General features: G+C 34.9%; 1 non-coding gene and 1 pseudogene across 1 annotated transcript; one reads left to right on the forward strand and one right to left on the reverse strand.

Annotated features, from left to right (window-relative positions):
- LOC133046622 (large ribosomal subunit protein eL8-like) overlaps positions 1-14,962 on the forward strand; it is a 94,564-nt pseudogene that overhangs the window by 39,977 nt on the left and 39,625 nt on the right.
- Positions 11,606-11,677, reverse strand: TRNAY-GUA (transfer RNA tyrosine (anticodon GUA)). The gene has a single exon. It is a non-coding gene; the product is annotated as a tRNA-Tyr (tRNA).

Here is a 14,962-nt window from a genome sequence, read left to right on the forward strand (position 1 = left end):
AGCATCATCTTTTACAATTTGAAATAGCTCAACTGGAGTTCCATCACCTCCACTAGCTTTGTTCGTAGTGATGCTTCCTAAGGTCCACTTAACTTCACATTCCAGGATGTCTGGCTCTAGGTGAGTGATCACACCATATAAGTTAAATAAGAAGCATGACAATATACAGTCTGGACATGCTCAGGAACCTCCATATTGTTTTTTTCCATAGTGGCTGCACCAATTTACATTCTCACCAACAGTGTATGACAGTTCTCTGTACTTCCTTGTCAGCATTTGTTCTCTGTTGTCTTCCTCAGGAAAGCCATTCTAACAGATGAGAGGTGATAACTCATTGTGGTTTTGATTTGCATTGCCTTTATGATTAGTGATGTTGGATATCTTTTCATGTACCTTTTAGCCATTTGGATGTATTCTTGGAAAAAATATCTATCAGTTCCTCAGCTCATTTTTGAAATTTATTGTTGTTTTCTTGTTACAGAGCTGTATGAGTTCTTTATATATTTTAAATATTAACCCCTTATCCAGTATATGGTTTGCAAATATTTTCTACTGTGCTGTAGTTCATATCCAGATTTTCTGGGTCTAAAATTTGTGATGTGAACCATTATGTTATCCTATGTCAAAGGCTGGCTATTTGTTCTAGTTAGGCTGATTTTATATTCAGGGGTTGTTTATCAAAGCCATTGTGGGAGACTAGAAAATAAAGTAAATTTAGAGTCAGAATACTTGATATAAAGCTGTAATCTTGACCATGTTATTAAGAATCACCTCTATAGTGAAGTGAAGTGAAGTTGCTCAGTCATGTCCATCTCTTTGCAACCCCATTGACTGTAGCCCGTGAGGTTCCTTTGTCCCTGGAATTCTCCACGCCAAGAGTACTGGAGTGGGTTACCATTTCCTTCTCCAGGGGATCTTCCTGACCCAGGGATCAAACCCAGGTCTCCCACATCGCAGGCAGACACATTACCATCTGAGCCACCTGGGAAACCCAAAAATCACCTCTATAAGGTTAAGTAAATCCTCGTCCCTAGGCCTTGCCTTCAGGGATCTGATGATGTTTTACATATGCAGAACATCCCAGGTGATTTTATGTTGTCATGGGTGGGAGGAGTGTCAGAGGAATGGAGAAAACCACAGGTATAAATACTTGTCTGTACTCATTACATACAGATTTTAGATTTGGGGATTATAAGCCTATAATGAATTAGCTTCCTAATCTGTGAAGTGGATATGACCAAAACCTATTTTATTACCTTGCATGATTTTGGTGATGAATAAATGAAACAATGCATTTGTGACACATTAATTTTCACATTTTTCACAATTAGTGAAAAAGTGTTAGTCACTCAGTGGTGTCTGACTCTTTACGACCCCATGGGATGTAGCCCATCAGGCCCCTCTAAGCGTGGGATTCACCAGGCAAGAATACTGGGGTTGGTTGCCATTCCCTTCTCCAGGGGATCTTCCTAACCCAAGGATCAAACCTGGGTCTCCTCAGAAATATAGATCAATGGAACAGAATTGAAAGACCAGAGATATATCCACATACCTATGGACATCTTATCTTCGACAAAGGAGGCAAGGATATACAATGGAAAAAAGACAACCTCTTTAACAAGTGGTGCTGGGAAAATTGGTCAACCACTTGTAAAAGAATGAAACTAGAACACCTTCTAACACCATACACAAAAATAAACTCAAAATGGATTAAAGGTCTAAATGTAAGACCAGAAACTATAAAACTCCTAGAGGAGAACATAGGCAAAACACCCTCTGACATAAATAACAGCAGGATCCTCTATGACCCACCTCCCAGAATATTGGAAATAAAAGCAAAAATAAACAAATGGGACCTAATGAAACTTAAAAGCTTTTGCACAACAAAGGAAACTATAAGTAAGGTGAAAAGACAGCCCTCAGAATGGGAGAAAATAATAGCAAATGAAGCAACAGACAAAGGATTAATCTCAAAAATATACAAGCAGCTCCTGCACCTCAATTCCAGAAAAATAAATGACCCAATCAAAAAATGGGCCAAAGAACTAAACAGACATTTCTCCAAAGAAAACATGCAGATGGCTAGCAAACACATGAAAAGATGTTCAACATCACTCATTATCAGAGAAATGCAAATCAAAACCACAATGAGGTACCATTACACGCCAGTCAGGATGGCTGCTATCCAAAAGTCTACAAGCAATAAATGCTGGAGAGGGTGTGGAGAAAAGGGAACTCTCTTACACTGTTGGTGGGAATGCAAACTAGTACAGCCACTATGGAGAACAGTGTGGAGATTCCTTAAAAAACTGGAAATAGAACTGCCATATGACCCAGCAATCCCATTCCTGGGCATACACACTGAGGAAACCAGATCTGAAAGAGACACTTGCACCCCAATGTTCATCGCAGCACTGTTTATAATAGCCAAGACATGGAAGCAACCTAGATGCCCATCAGCAGATGAATGGATAAGGAAGCTGTGGTACATATACACCATGGAATATTACTCAGCCATTAAAAAGAATTCATTTGAATCAGTTCTAATGAGATGGATGAAACTGGAGCCCATTATACAGAGTGAAGTAAGCCAGAAAGATAAAGAACATTACAGCATACTAACACATATATATGGAATTTAGAAAGATGGTAACGATAACCCTATATGCAAAACAGAAAAAGAGACACAGAAATACAGAACAGACTTTTGGACTCTGTGTGAGAAGGTGAGGGTGGGATATTTCAAAAGAACAGCATGTATACTATCTATGGTGAAACAGATCACCAGCCCAGGTGGGATGCACGAGACAAGTGCTCGGGGCTGGTGCACTGGGAAGACCCAGAGGGATTGGGTGGAGAGGGAGGCGGGCGGAGGGATCGGGATGGGGAACACATGTAAATCCAAGGCTGATTGATGTCAATGTATGGCAAAAACCACTACAATGTTGTAAAGTAATTAGCCTCCAACTAATAAAAATAAATGGAAAAAAAAAAGAAAAAAAAAAATCCTGGGTCTCCTTCATTGCAGGCAGATTCTTTACCATCTGAGCCACCAGGGAAGCCCCAGATAGTACATACATGCAAATAAGTTATTGTTCTTAACGTAGCTTCAAGATCTCTTTATCACAAAATATCACTATTGGTCCCAATTATCTAATTCTAAAGCAACAAGATGTAATACTCAAAACACAAAGAAGGTCAATAATTATTTTACAGCAGACAAGGTTTGTCTTGCAAGTGTGATGCTTCTCCATATGAAATACAGTATATGGAAGTAATGGGCAGATAGTTGGGTAATAAGTGAACTTGGTAGTTAGTTGTTCCTAAAGTTAACTTGCTGTGATTATCAGTACCAGTTCTAAATATGACTCTGAAAATATTGATGTAGTAGTGATTATCACATATTTAAATTCCTTTTTCTCAGTGATTGACAAGTAAGGCATATTGGTGGAAACTGCAAAGGAATATTTACTTCAATGAACTTTTCAATGGTGATACTTTTAAAGAGTAGGTATATTCTTTTATCGTATAACTAATCCATTGTTTTACTATTTGGCGTTTCCATTTTTGTCCACAATTTATCCTTAAGATAACTGATAAACAGTTTTTCAGTACAGATAAAATCAAAACTATAATCTTGCCTGTTCCTTGGCTCATTGAGCAAACCATCATTAATTTTTTACCTAAAATCAAAGAATATCCACTCATGAGATAGTGCAAAAATTTCAAAATTATACCTATATTATTATCTATAGGTTTAAAATGAAAGATTGTCAATGCTGTCCTATCTCTGTTCAATTAAAAATTTGTTGTTGCTGTTCAGTCACCAAGTTGTGTCCGACTCTTTGGAACTTCGCTGCAACCTCATGGAAACGTGCCAGGCTTCCCTGCTCTTTACTGTCACTCGGAGTTTGCTAAAATTCATATCCATTGAGTCGGTGATGCTATCTAAGCATCTAATCCTCTGCTGCCCCCTTCTTCTTTGTCTTCAACCTTTCCCAGACCCAGAGCCTTTCCTAATGAATAAACTCTTCGCATCAGGTGGCCAAAGTATTGCAGTTTCAGCTTCAACATCTGTCCTTCCAGTGATTTACTTGTTTGATCCCCTTGCTGTCCAAGAGACTCTCAAGAGTCTTCCCCAGTACCACAATTTGAAAGCATCAGTTCTTTGGTTGTCAGCCTTCTTTATGGTCCAACTCTCACATCCATAGTGGAAAAACTATAACACTGGTTATATATTATTGTCAGCAAATTGATAACTCTGTTGTCTGGGTTTGTCTTAGCTTTCCTTCCAAAGAGCAAACTTTTTCTTAATTTCATGGCTTCAGTCACCATCCACAGTGATTTTGGTGACAGAGAAAAGAAAATCTGTCACTACTTCCACTTTTCTCCTTCTATTTGCCATGAAGTGATGGGACTTGATGCCATGATCTTAGTTTTTTGAATGTTGAGTTTTAAACCAGTTTTTTCACTCTCTTCTTTTTCACCCTAATCAAGAGGTTCTTTAGTTCTTCTTTACTTTCTGTCATTAGTGTAGTGTCATCTGCATATCTGAGGTTGTTGATATTTCTCCCAGCAATCTTGATTCCAGCTTGTGATTCATCTAGCCCAGCAATTTGAAATGATGTACTCTGCATAAAAGTTAAATAACTGTGACAATATACAGCTTTGACATACTCCTTTCCCAATTTTGAACTGGTCCATTGTTCCAAGTATGGTGCTAACTGTTGCTTCTTAACCTGCATACAGATTTCTCAAGAAACAGGTAAAGTGGTCTGATATCCCCATTTCTTTAAGAGTTTTCCACAGTTTGTTGTGATCCACACAGTCAGAGGCTTTAGCATAGTCAATGAAACAGAATTAGATGGTTTTATGGAATTTCCTTGCATCTCTATGATCCCACAGCTGTTGGTAATTTGATCTCTAGTTCCTCTGCCTTTTCTAAACCCAGTTTTACATTTGGAAATTCTTGGTTAACATACTGCTGAAGCCTAGCTAGAAAGATTTTGAGTATAACCTTGCTGGCATGTGAAATGAGTGGAATTTTATTTTAGTTTGAACACTCTTTGGCATTGCCCTTCTTTGGGATTGGAATGAAAACTGATCTTTTCCAGTTCTGTGTTCACTGCTGAGTTTTTCAAATTGCTGACATTGAGTGCAGCACTTTCACAACATCATCCTTTTTAAGAAGGATTTTAAGAAGTTCAGCTGGAATTCTGACACTTCCACTAGCTTTGTTTATAGTAAATGTTTATAAGGCCCACTTGACTCCACACTCTAAGATGTCTGGCTCTAGGTGAGTGACCACACCATTGTGGTTATTTGGGTTTTCAAGACGTTTTTAGTATAGTTCTTCTGTATATTCTTGCCACTTCTTCTTAATCTCTTCTGCTTCTGTTAGGTCCGTGTCATTTCTGTACTTTATCATGCCCATCCTGCATGAAATGTTCCCTTGACATTTCCAGTTTTCTTGAAGCGATCTCTAGTCTTTCCCATTCTATTGTTTTTCTTGATTTCTTTGGATGCTTCATTTAAGATGGATTTCTTATTTTTCTTTGCTATTCTCTGGAATGCTGCATTCAGTTGGGTATAAATTTCCCTTTCTCCCTTTTCTTTTGCTTCTCTTCTTTCTTCAATTAAGTATGGTGATAGTTTTATCATGTTTCTAATCTTCAAGTTAGAAGATGTACCACTTGTGTTTTAAAAAACCACCTTTGCAGATGACAGAACTGGTTTTATTTGAATGTAAAATATGCAGATATACAATTGTCCATGTCATTGCTTTAACAGGAAAAATGTGTCACGTGTAATTAAGAAGTCATATGAACCACATGCCTTTACACTCATCTCTACCTATATCTAGCCCTTGGCATTTTGGGTAAAACAGTTGATTCTCTGCGTATCATTCCTCCCAAGCCCATTAACTGTAGTATTTTGCAGAGCAATCTAAGAGCATGATAAGAGCAATCAACAACACAGCCTCTGCTTCTCTAACTGAGTCATGTGTGTGCTACTTCATGGCAAAGCTTACCTCTTTCACCATCTCTTCCTCGGTTCTTGATGCGTTGAAAACTAGGCTTTGGTTTTATTGCATGACAATGGCCAATATCAAGACTTCCCCCTCCCCCAACTATTTTTTGGAAATGCATATTCTGTTGTCCTATAGCCATGTGCTCTTCCTGGGATTAGCTGAAGACATTTCCTTACCAATTTGAAAGCTTACTGAGCTGATTTTATGAAAGTGATTCATTCAATGTGTGAAGTACATGATACCATTGGTCTGTCAGAAATGTGGATTTCTGATTTGCTTTCATGAGCAATTCATTGAAGAATGTTTCTGGTGTTGTTGTTGTTGTTTTGTTTTGCTTTATAAAATGCACTGATCATAACATTTTAGATAAGTGCATGAATCATGTTTGACTAAATCACTGAAAAGCAAATGGGAGATGGCAACAAATACAGGAACATTTTGTGAACAAGATGCTCCCTGTGTTAAGCTATTTCCTATGTAAATTATTCTTTATTGGCAGTACGATTTCATTCGTTTTCAAATTACGATGGTACTATAGCATTTTATAGTTAGCAGTAGCCTTTGAAAAACCTTATTTTTAACAATAAGGAACCCAACACTAAAGAAACTATTCAATTCACATAAGAAATACGGTTAATGACAGACTGAGAACTGGTACTCAGGTCTTGTCATATTCTGTTTACTTTTCTGCTTTAACTTTAAACTGCTCATCCAAATAATCTATTTTACAGACATATATGAGTTCCTATTTCATAATTACTGAAATTTCACATTTATTTCATTTGCTTGTTACTGTTGCAAAGCATACATACAAAAATAAAACAAAATCAAACAAACAAGTATTTTTCTAGTGAAACTAACATTTGGTTCAGGGCAAATGTTTCTTATTTTCTGTTGCATGTAAAATAAATGTTAGCTTTGCTTTATTTTGTGTAAATGGCATGTTTTTTTAACACATCAATAAAATTTTATATAATTTATGTGCCAAAGCTGTCAACTACATGCAAAACCTGTTAGTGCAGTGATATGGAAACCTTTCCCTGAAATCTCGTTAAAGATACCTCTGGGAATTCATATTCATATCCATTTAAGAGAGTGGATGAACAGAATCTGCCTAACGTAATTTGGGAGAAAAATCAATAAGATTCTCTTATCAACTGTCCTCTTTGCTTTCTGGTTATTGTTAGCACAGTAAGTATTGAGAAGGAACTATTTCTAGTCTTTAATTTGTTCTATTTATTTTCAGAATTGTATTATACTTCTTTTAGAAAGTAAAGACAGATGTTCTATGAATTTTGGATACAGTAATGGTACTTCAAATATTACTTGAAGGTTATATTAGCTATTTTTTCCCTATACATCAGCCACTTCATAAGTTATCTTAGAGATGAGATGGTAAAATTAACCTCTGATTTTATGGGACACTGGAGTTTAAAGAGAGTGGATCATTACTCAGGGCTGCTCAGTGGAGAGCAGGATGAGATTTTACCCTAGGGATATGACACCTCTGTGCACTTTCTCACTCCACAGTATTTGATGACATACACGTTTTTGATCCCTTCAGAAATAGTTTATCAGTTAAATAGTTTGGTTGATTCAAATTGAAAGCATCTGTTGATTAAAAACAGGCAAATAAATATATTAAAAAAATAAGATCAGTGTTAATAAGTACAAATAAACAAATACTTTTAAAGGCAAACTGATAGCAAATTGACTGTCTTATTTAAAATTCCAGCAGATATTACTGACTTAGCTTATGCTGCTATAATAAAACTGCTGTAGTAAAATACCATAAACTGGGTGGCTTATCAACACAGAAATTTTTTTTTTTTTTTTTTTCACAATTCTGCAGGCTGGGAATTCCAAGATCAAGGTGCAGTCTGGTTCAGTGTCTAGTGGGAACTCTTCCTGGTTGCCAACAACCATCTTACTGCTGTGTCTTCCCATGACAGAAAGCAAGCTACCTCTCTGGTCTCCTCTTATAAGGACACTAATTCCATTCATGAGGGTTCCACCCTCATTGTCTAATTATCTTCTAAAAGCACCACCTCCAAATATCATCACATTGGGGCTAGGTTTTCAACATATGAATTTTGGGGGAGACACCAATATTCAGTCCATAACATTATGAAAAAAGCTGTAGGTGAGACAAGTCCTTTTCTCTCACACTCTGAAATGGTTTACAGAATCATTTAGGGACACAGCCAACAAATATGTTTATGAGGGATAAAATAGCTCCTCTCAGAAGTCGGTGTTCTGGTGATATGGGCCTGAAAGGGCACAGGTGATTGAGCCAAAGAGCAGGAGAGATAGTAATTATATGAACTGAAAAGCTAAATAAACATTTGTAGATGCAAATAGAATATATTAAAGTAAAATATGTGAAATATTTAGACTTTTATCTCACCACATTGATAATCCCTATCCAAATAATGTTAAATGGACTATTTGGAGTGTAAAGTAATGCAGTTATAATGGCAGTTACTTAACCAAACTAAAATGCAAATTTTAGGACTTAGGATTTGTAAATCAGTTCTAGAAGCCTCCAAAATGCTTTGATTCTATATCTCCTTATGCCAAAATAGCCACTAAATTTACTGAAGGCTGAATGAAAGTTGATCAGGCAGTTTTTGGAGCAGGATATAAAACTGTTTTAGGAGTAGAAAATGGAGGTCTCTAATGTTGTGACTGTTTATTACGCTCTTTTGATTATATTGCCAGTCAGATCAAAAACATAATCATGTGGATATAAACCTGCAAGGTTGTCTCCTGTTATAATTTCTGACAGTTTTCCTTACTAAATTAGGTGCTGCTATCAAATAAATATATTTCATTTCAATTACTTAATTTTCATATTATCCATAAGAAAAACAATGTCAAACATTTGATCCTTTTAAATGGGCTCATTTTTTTCTGTATATCAAATTGCAATAGATTAATTTAACTTTAAAATATAGTTTTAAAGTTGTAATTCAGAACTAGATATTTCTAAGTGCATTTCCCCTAACTTACACACACACACAATTTAATTGTTGGATTTTTTTTTTTTTTTTAATTCTGCTGATGAGAAGGAAGAAAGTACAGTTAAGTGATTGTGAGCTCTGAGGGCATAAACTTTGGTACTATCAACTAATCACTATGCTCAGTCATCTGTTCTTCCTTTATGTTTTAAAATGTAAAGGCATTTCTATAGTGCTACCTTCTTTATTTATCTGAAGGTTGTATTCAAATTCTTAGCTTTCTAAAAATCAAGTACATATCAAAAACTCAGAGGAATATCCTATCCATCACCACAGTTTTTATCTTCAACAAAAGAATGTATTTTTTCCTAATAAGATATTCATAGGATCTCTTAAATTCATTTATTGAGTTCTAGATTAAGTCAAAATATGACAGTAGCTTAGAGGTTTTTGGATGACTGCATCAAAGAATGAATGATTGGAAACCCCAATGTGCTATACTCATGTTTTAAAGAGAGAGGAATACCATAATCTATAATTTAATTCAATGAACTTTGAAGCAATGGTACATACTGCTGTTTATGGTTCAAGCAATACAGTCACAAAATTCTTCCTTGACAGGGATTGGAACACCATCCCATTTCTTATTAATTTAAGTTTAACAATAGATGGACCCCTCACAAGGAATGAAAACAGTGAGGGCAGTAGAAATGTTACCTGAGGAAAGAATGTGTCAAATGCTCTTAAGTAAATTAAAACATTTGAGATTTTGTTTTGTTTTGGTAAATGCTATTTTTGTTAATTTTTGAAGTCTTCACTTCATAATGAAAAAATAATTTGAGTACCTAGGCAACCTCTTAAGTCTCCTAAAGGTTTTGGCGTTTGGAACTCCCTGGTTATACTATGCATATAATGAATTGTCTCTCTTGATGTGATAAATTATGCATTAGAATAATGGACAGATCAATCAGTGGAGCTGTGTAAGTGAAACACACAGCTTTTGGCAAAGCAAGTTCTGCATGTTTACATTTATCACCCAAATGCCTTGACTTTGATGCAGACCTTTGAGATGCATTTATTAATCATGATTTCATTAAAATTTTTGGCAAACTAATGACTTATATTTGTCAGAAATATTGCTGATGATATACTGCTGGTGTCCAGAAACACTCATCTTCTTTTTGCTACTTAACCTTCAGTGTGATTGTTAAACAATAACGTGCATGAGACATCATACTTTAGATTACTAGAAAGGTCTTAGTGTCAGAACTAATCAGATTGTGTATTTGCTGATAGTGGAATGGTGTGACTTTTTCAAGTAAAGTTCCAGTTAAAGTTCACTTACAATACCTCATCTATTGAAGAAGCAAGAGTTCTGTAGGGGGAAAAATACTTTTACTGTTAATATGAATGGGAATGATTAATGGTGCAAATTATTACTATTTTAATATATTTCAATGGTTGTGAAAAACTTGAGTTTGCGTAAACTACTAAAATAACCAAGTGCATATTCCTTTATGACCTATTTCTCATCTATAAATAAAAACATCTCTTGTGATATAAAATCTAAGCAAGTTACTCTGTGGGGAAAGAAAATTGAACTTTCCCATAATCCTAAATAATTTACAATCTACTTAGCTAGACAAAAATTATTATGGAAAGTGATAAACTCATAAATTGTACTCTATATTTGTGAAATACCTAAAAATAATAAAACAGAAAATGGGAAAATGAATAATATAAAACATACTACTGTTGCTTTAGAAAACAAGAAAGATCTTTGCAGTTTTTTTTTCTCTAAATTATATTCAGTGGATGAAATTTATAATTAAACTAATAATAATCTGAAGTTCTTTGGGAGAATCTATTTCCCAGTGTTTAGAACACCATTATTGAAATATGCCATCAAGTCAGTTTTAGGTTAAAAGGTTAACTGTGTAAGTATTTCTATTTCCATAGAAACATAAATTATTATAGCTTCATTTACTGGAAATTATTTAAAGAGTGGTTCAGTTAATTTTTCATGTAAAAATTTGTGTGGCTAATTAAAATCAGCCAGGTGAAAAGGTTCTTGGACTCCTTGTTACTTATCTAAGAGTCCTCAATCTGGTATTGGTAACCACATATTTTTCTGACTAACTGGAAATAAACTTTACTTATTCTCAGGACCATGGTTTTCACTGAGGATAGGCAAACCAAGCCCTAAGCTGCCCATCACTAAAATTCCCCAGAATTCTTCAACTGAAAAAGAAGAAGGGCTTGTAAGAGCCAAGTTTCTTGCTCAATGCTGTCTGTTTTTCTCATACATTCTCTTATTGTTGATTTACACAAAATGAGATATTTCCTTAGCTCATATTTCTTGATGTTACACATAGATGTAAACCAGAAGAAACTTATAAAGTTTAAGTGGGTTTACTTTGTTTTCTTTACGATAATAGTTTTAACACATTGCAAGTTATAAATTATATGTGTGTATGTCTGTGTGTGTAGGTGCTCAGTTGAGTCCAACTCTTTGTGACCAATGGACTGACTATAGCCCACCAGGCTCCTCTGTCCATGGGATTTTCCAGGCAAGAATACTGGAGTGGGTTGCCATTTTCTTCTCCAGGGGATCTTCCCAAACCAGGGATCGAACCTGGGGCTCCTGCATTACAGGCAGATTCTTTACCAGCTGAGCTACCAGGGAAGCCAATAGATATATATGGTTTTCAGTTTTCAGTTGGAATGAAATATACATCATCTTGACTCCATAATTCTGTTTTTCCTACATGAATCTATTCTAGTTTGTGATGAAAGTATTGGGCCATCAATAAATTAAATAAATGAAGCATCAGCAAGGAGAGATTAGGAAAGGGGTTCATTCCAGGTAAATTTTCATTTTATTTGTCAAATTTTAGAAATCAAGAAATCAGCTGTTGCCATACATATAAGGAAAAAAAATGTTTAAATATTGTAAGTCCTCAATTTCAAAGAGTGTGCACTCTTTTTTGGAGTATCATAGTATGTGTAAATACCATGGAAATGAAAAGAGTTAACTTTAAAATTGTATTCTTTTTTAACATAACTTCTATGCTTTCAGCATGTACAATGCAATAAAATTAAAATTAATGACCTTAGCCTGAGTAACATCTTACTATTTCATTTAAATGTAATGGCATAAAAACATGAAAGTAGGTTGTTATAAGGGTAGTTTATGTAAACTCTTTTCATGGGGAAAAAAAAAAAAGTTAACCTGGGCCTGAACTATGGACCAGTAGACTTCAGGTTATTTGGAAGAATGTGCTTCTTAACCTGAGGCAGAAAATGCACTTTATCTTATCTTCAGGAAGCTGACATAATATTTGTTTTTGGCTCATATCCCTGAAGTACCCTATTTCCCTTCCATTCTAGTTACTTTAGTCTGCCTAAGCTGAAAATATGTTTCCCTTTCCAACACAAGTGCTATTTTAATAACTCCCCTCAAGATCCAGGAAGAGAGAGAATTATTAGTCAGCTTCCTCTATGGCTTCTGTGGGGCAGAGATGAACCTGTTAAACACTCTGTGGTGATACCAAATGCATAAGGTCACTGACAGGGATTAGAACAAGAGAAGGAGAGGAAGATTCTCTCTTGACAGTGTGGAAGCCAGAGGCTATGGGTGAGGCTTGGGGACTCACATCATTGTCTACTACACATTGTTGAAAGTGGAACTCTTGGGATGAAGCTAGAACTTTACTTTGGAGCAAAAACTGCCATGGAAATTGAACAGTAGAATCGCTCATTTATAAATGCAAAAATTGATGGTTAGAGAAGGTATGCTTTATATGACACATTTTTTTAAAAAGTAGTATACAGTGTGAATTTACAAAAAAATAATCTAAGCCTATTGTTCTTTCATAATATCCATCCAACTAGTTCAATTTAAATAACATTTATTTATCAAGTGTCTATTGGAAATTGACAATGGGCCACACATACACACACACACAAAACTCTCATGGAAGTTACTTTATGTGAATTATATTGACAAATATTTGTGTAGTAACTATTAAATAGAATTTTCAAAGAATAAACTCTTGTGTTTCATAGGCTTTAAAATGCTGTGAATATTTTCATTCAACCAGATGGTACGTTAAATCACCAACAGTCAGAAACTCATTTATCCATTTTCTTCTAAGCCTTAGGCTAGTTGAAAAAACAAGACTTGCTATAAAATTACACTATAATATCCCATGTTTAAATTTTTTAAAACTTCTATTTCGCAAGAAGTCCAGAATTGTCTTGCAGTAAAACCACTGCTAAAACCAATATGATAACCAAATAGTTGATAAAAGACTTGATTTCATGGAGGTTTTTCCCCCATTGAGTATTTTACTTCCACGCATAAAAGACAAAATGATGAGTAATGAAGAATAACATCCTGGGAGGAAGCTGCATTGCTTGAGAAGATATAAGAATGCAAATTAAAAGCATGTCTCAGTTTTACACCTCACAAATTATGGTGGTGGACACAAATACCCTGGCTCCAAACAATGAAAATTTAGTCACTGTGAATCAGATGAGGAATCAGAATACCCAAAGCTGCATTTAGCTAGGCAGTTTTATCTATAAACTGTTCAAATTGCATAGAAAGGATCTCAGAATTGAAAGCAATGATTTTGTCGTTAATTACTTTAATATTTAGTTTAATTGTCTGTTTTCCTCATCCTCTAAAGATGATTATAATGAACTGTCCCTACTCTTTTCCTAACCCCAAACATATGAAAACAAAGATTCACAATTCTAAAGAATGGCTGGTTTATAAAGATGAAAGGAACAGAATTGTGAATTAGGTTCCCACTTTCCATTGACACATTAGCCAAATGATATTAACCTCAGTTCTGATACTGTGTGTGACTTTGTATGTTCTGCTTTTGTGTACTTTCTTAGACAATTAAACCAGGGTATTCCAAATGCTCCAAAGGAAGACTTGGTAACATACTTACAGCATGCAGCCTGGATAATAATATGAGTTTATGGATGAGACAGTGTCAATGAGTGTTATTATGATGAAGAAAAATAGAGTTGATCATTATCAGAACCACTGATGTACTAGGAAAAAAGTGAAAGGAGTATAAAATTTTACTTGCATCTGTATTTTACTTCCTGTAGATGAGCATATTATATAGGAACAAACTATTCATTTTAAGATTGCTAAGGCATTTTGGTTGAACTGAAAGAAACAATACAAATCAAGGAACTGAGAAATGTATCCTTAAGAAAATGATTTATATCTGCGATATACTTAATTCTAAGGAGTACCTGATCAAGTGTTATTCCCATATTACTTTTTAAAATAATAACAGATAGAATTGTGGCAATGATTCTACATCAAAAGACATAATACAAATAATTTTTAAACATCCTAGAGTAATGCAGAGTGAACAGTAATATCTCTTAAGACTTGACCACATGCAATATAGTTTCGACTTGTTTGCCCAATTTGGTAATGTTATCCCTGCTGCACATGTCATATGTGGTCTACCAAATAACAGTAACATTAGGAATGTTTCTTGATGATAAAGTTAACAAAAATGTGAAGCTAGAAAACTATGGGAGTCATACTCTGAAATGCAATGGATATAAATGTTCTATAAATTAATATAAAGAACTTAACCTAAGATAGTGGTAGAACCTAGATGAATATTTTATTAGTAAATTAACTACATATGCACAAACATCTAAATGATAGACTATGGGGGTTCAGACACTAATTTTTAGTTTCTTCCTGACTACGACATTTTAAAACCCAGCACTAACTCTGTTCTCTTTTGTTTTGAATTTCTCTTCTGTTACTGATCCTAATTCATGCTATTCATGTCCATATCATCATGTTCTTGGCTGACCACACCCTATATTAGTATCCATATTACTATGCACAGATAATTCTAAGTCTCTAAATATTCAAAGTTTACAATAATTACATATTTTTCAGTCATACTTTTCAAAAGGG

The sequence above is a fragment of the Dama dama genome, chromosome 25 (assembly GCF_033118175.1).
Source record: "Dama dama isolate Ldn47 chromosome 25, ASM3311817v1, whole genome shotgun sequence".
Classification (NCBI taxonomy): domain Eukaryota; kingdom Metazoa; phylum Chordata; class Mammalia; order Artiodactyla; family Cervidae; genus Dama; species Dama dama.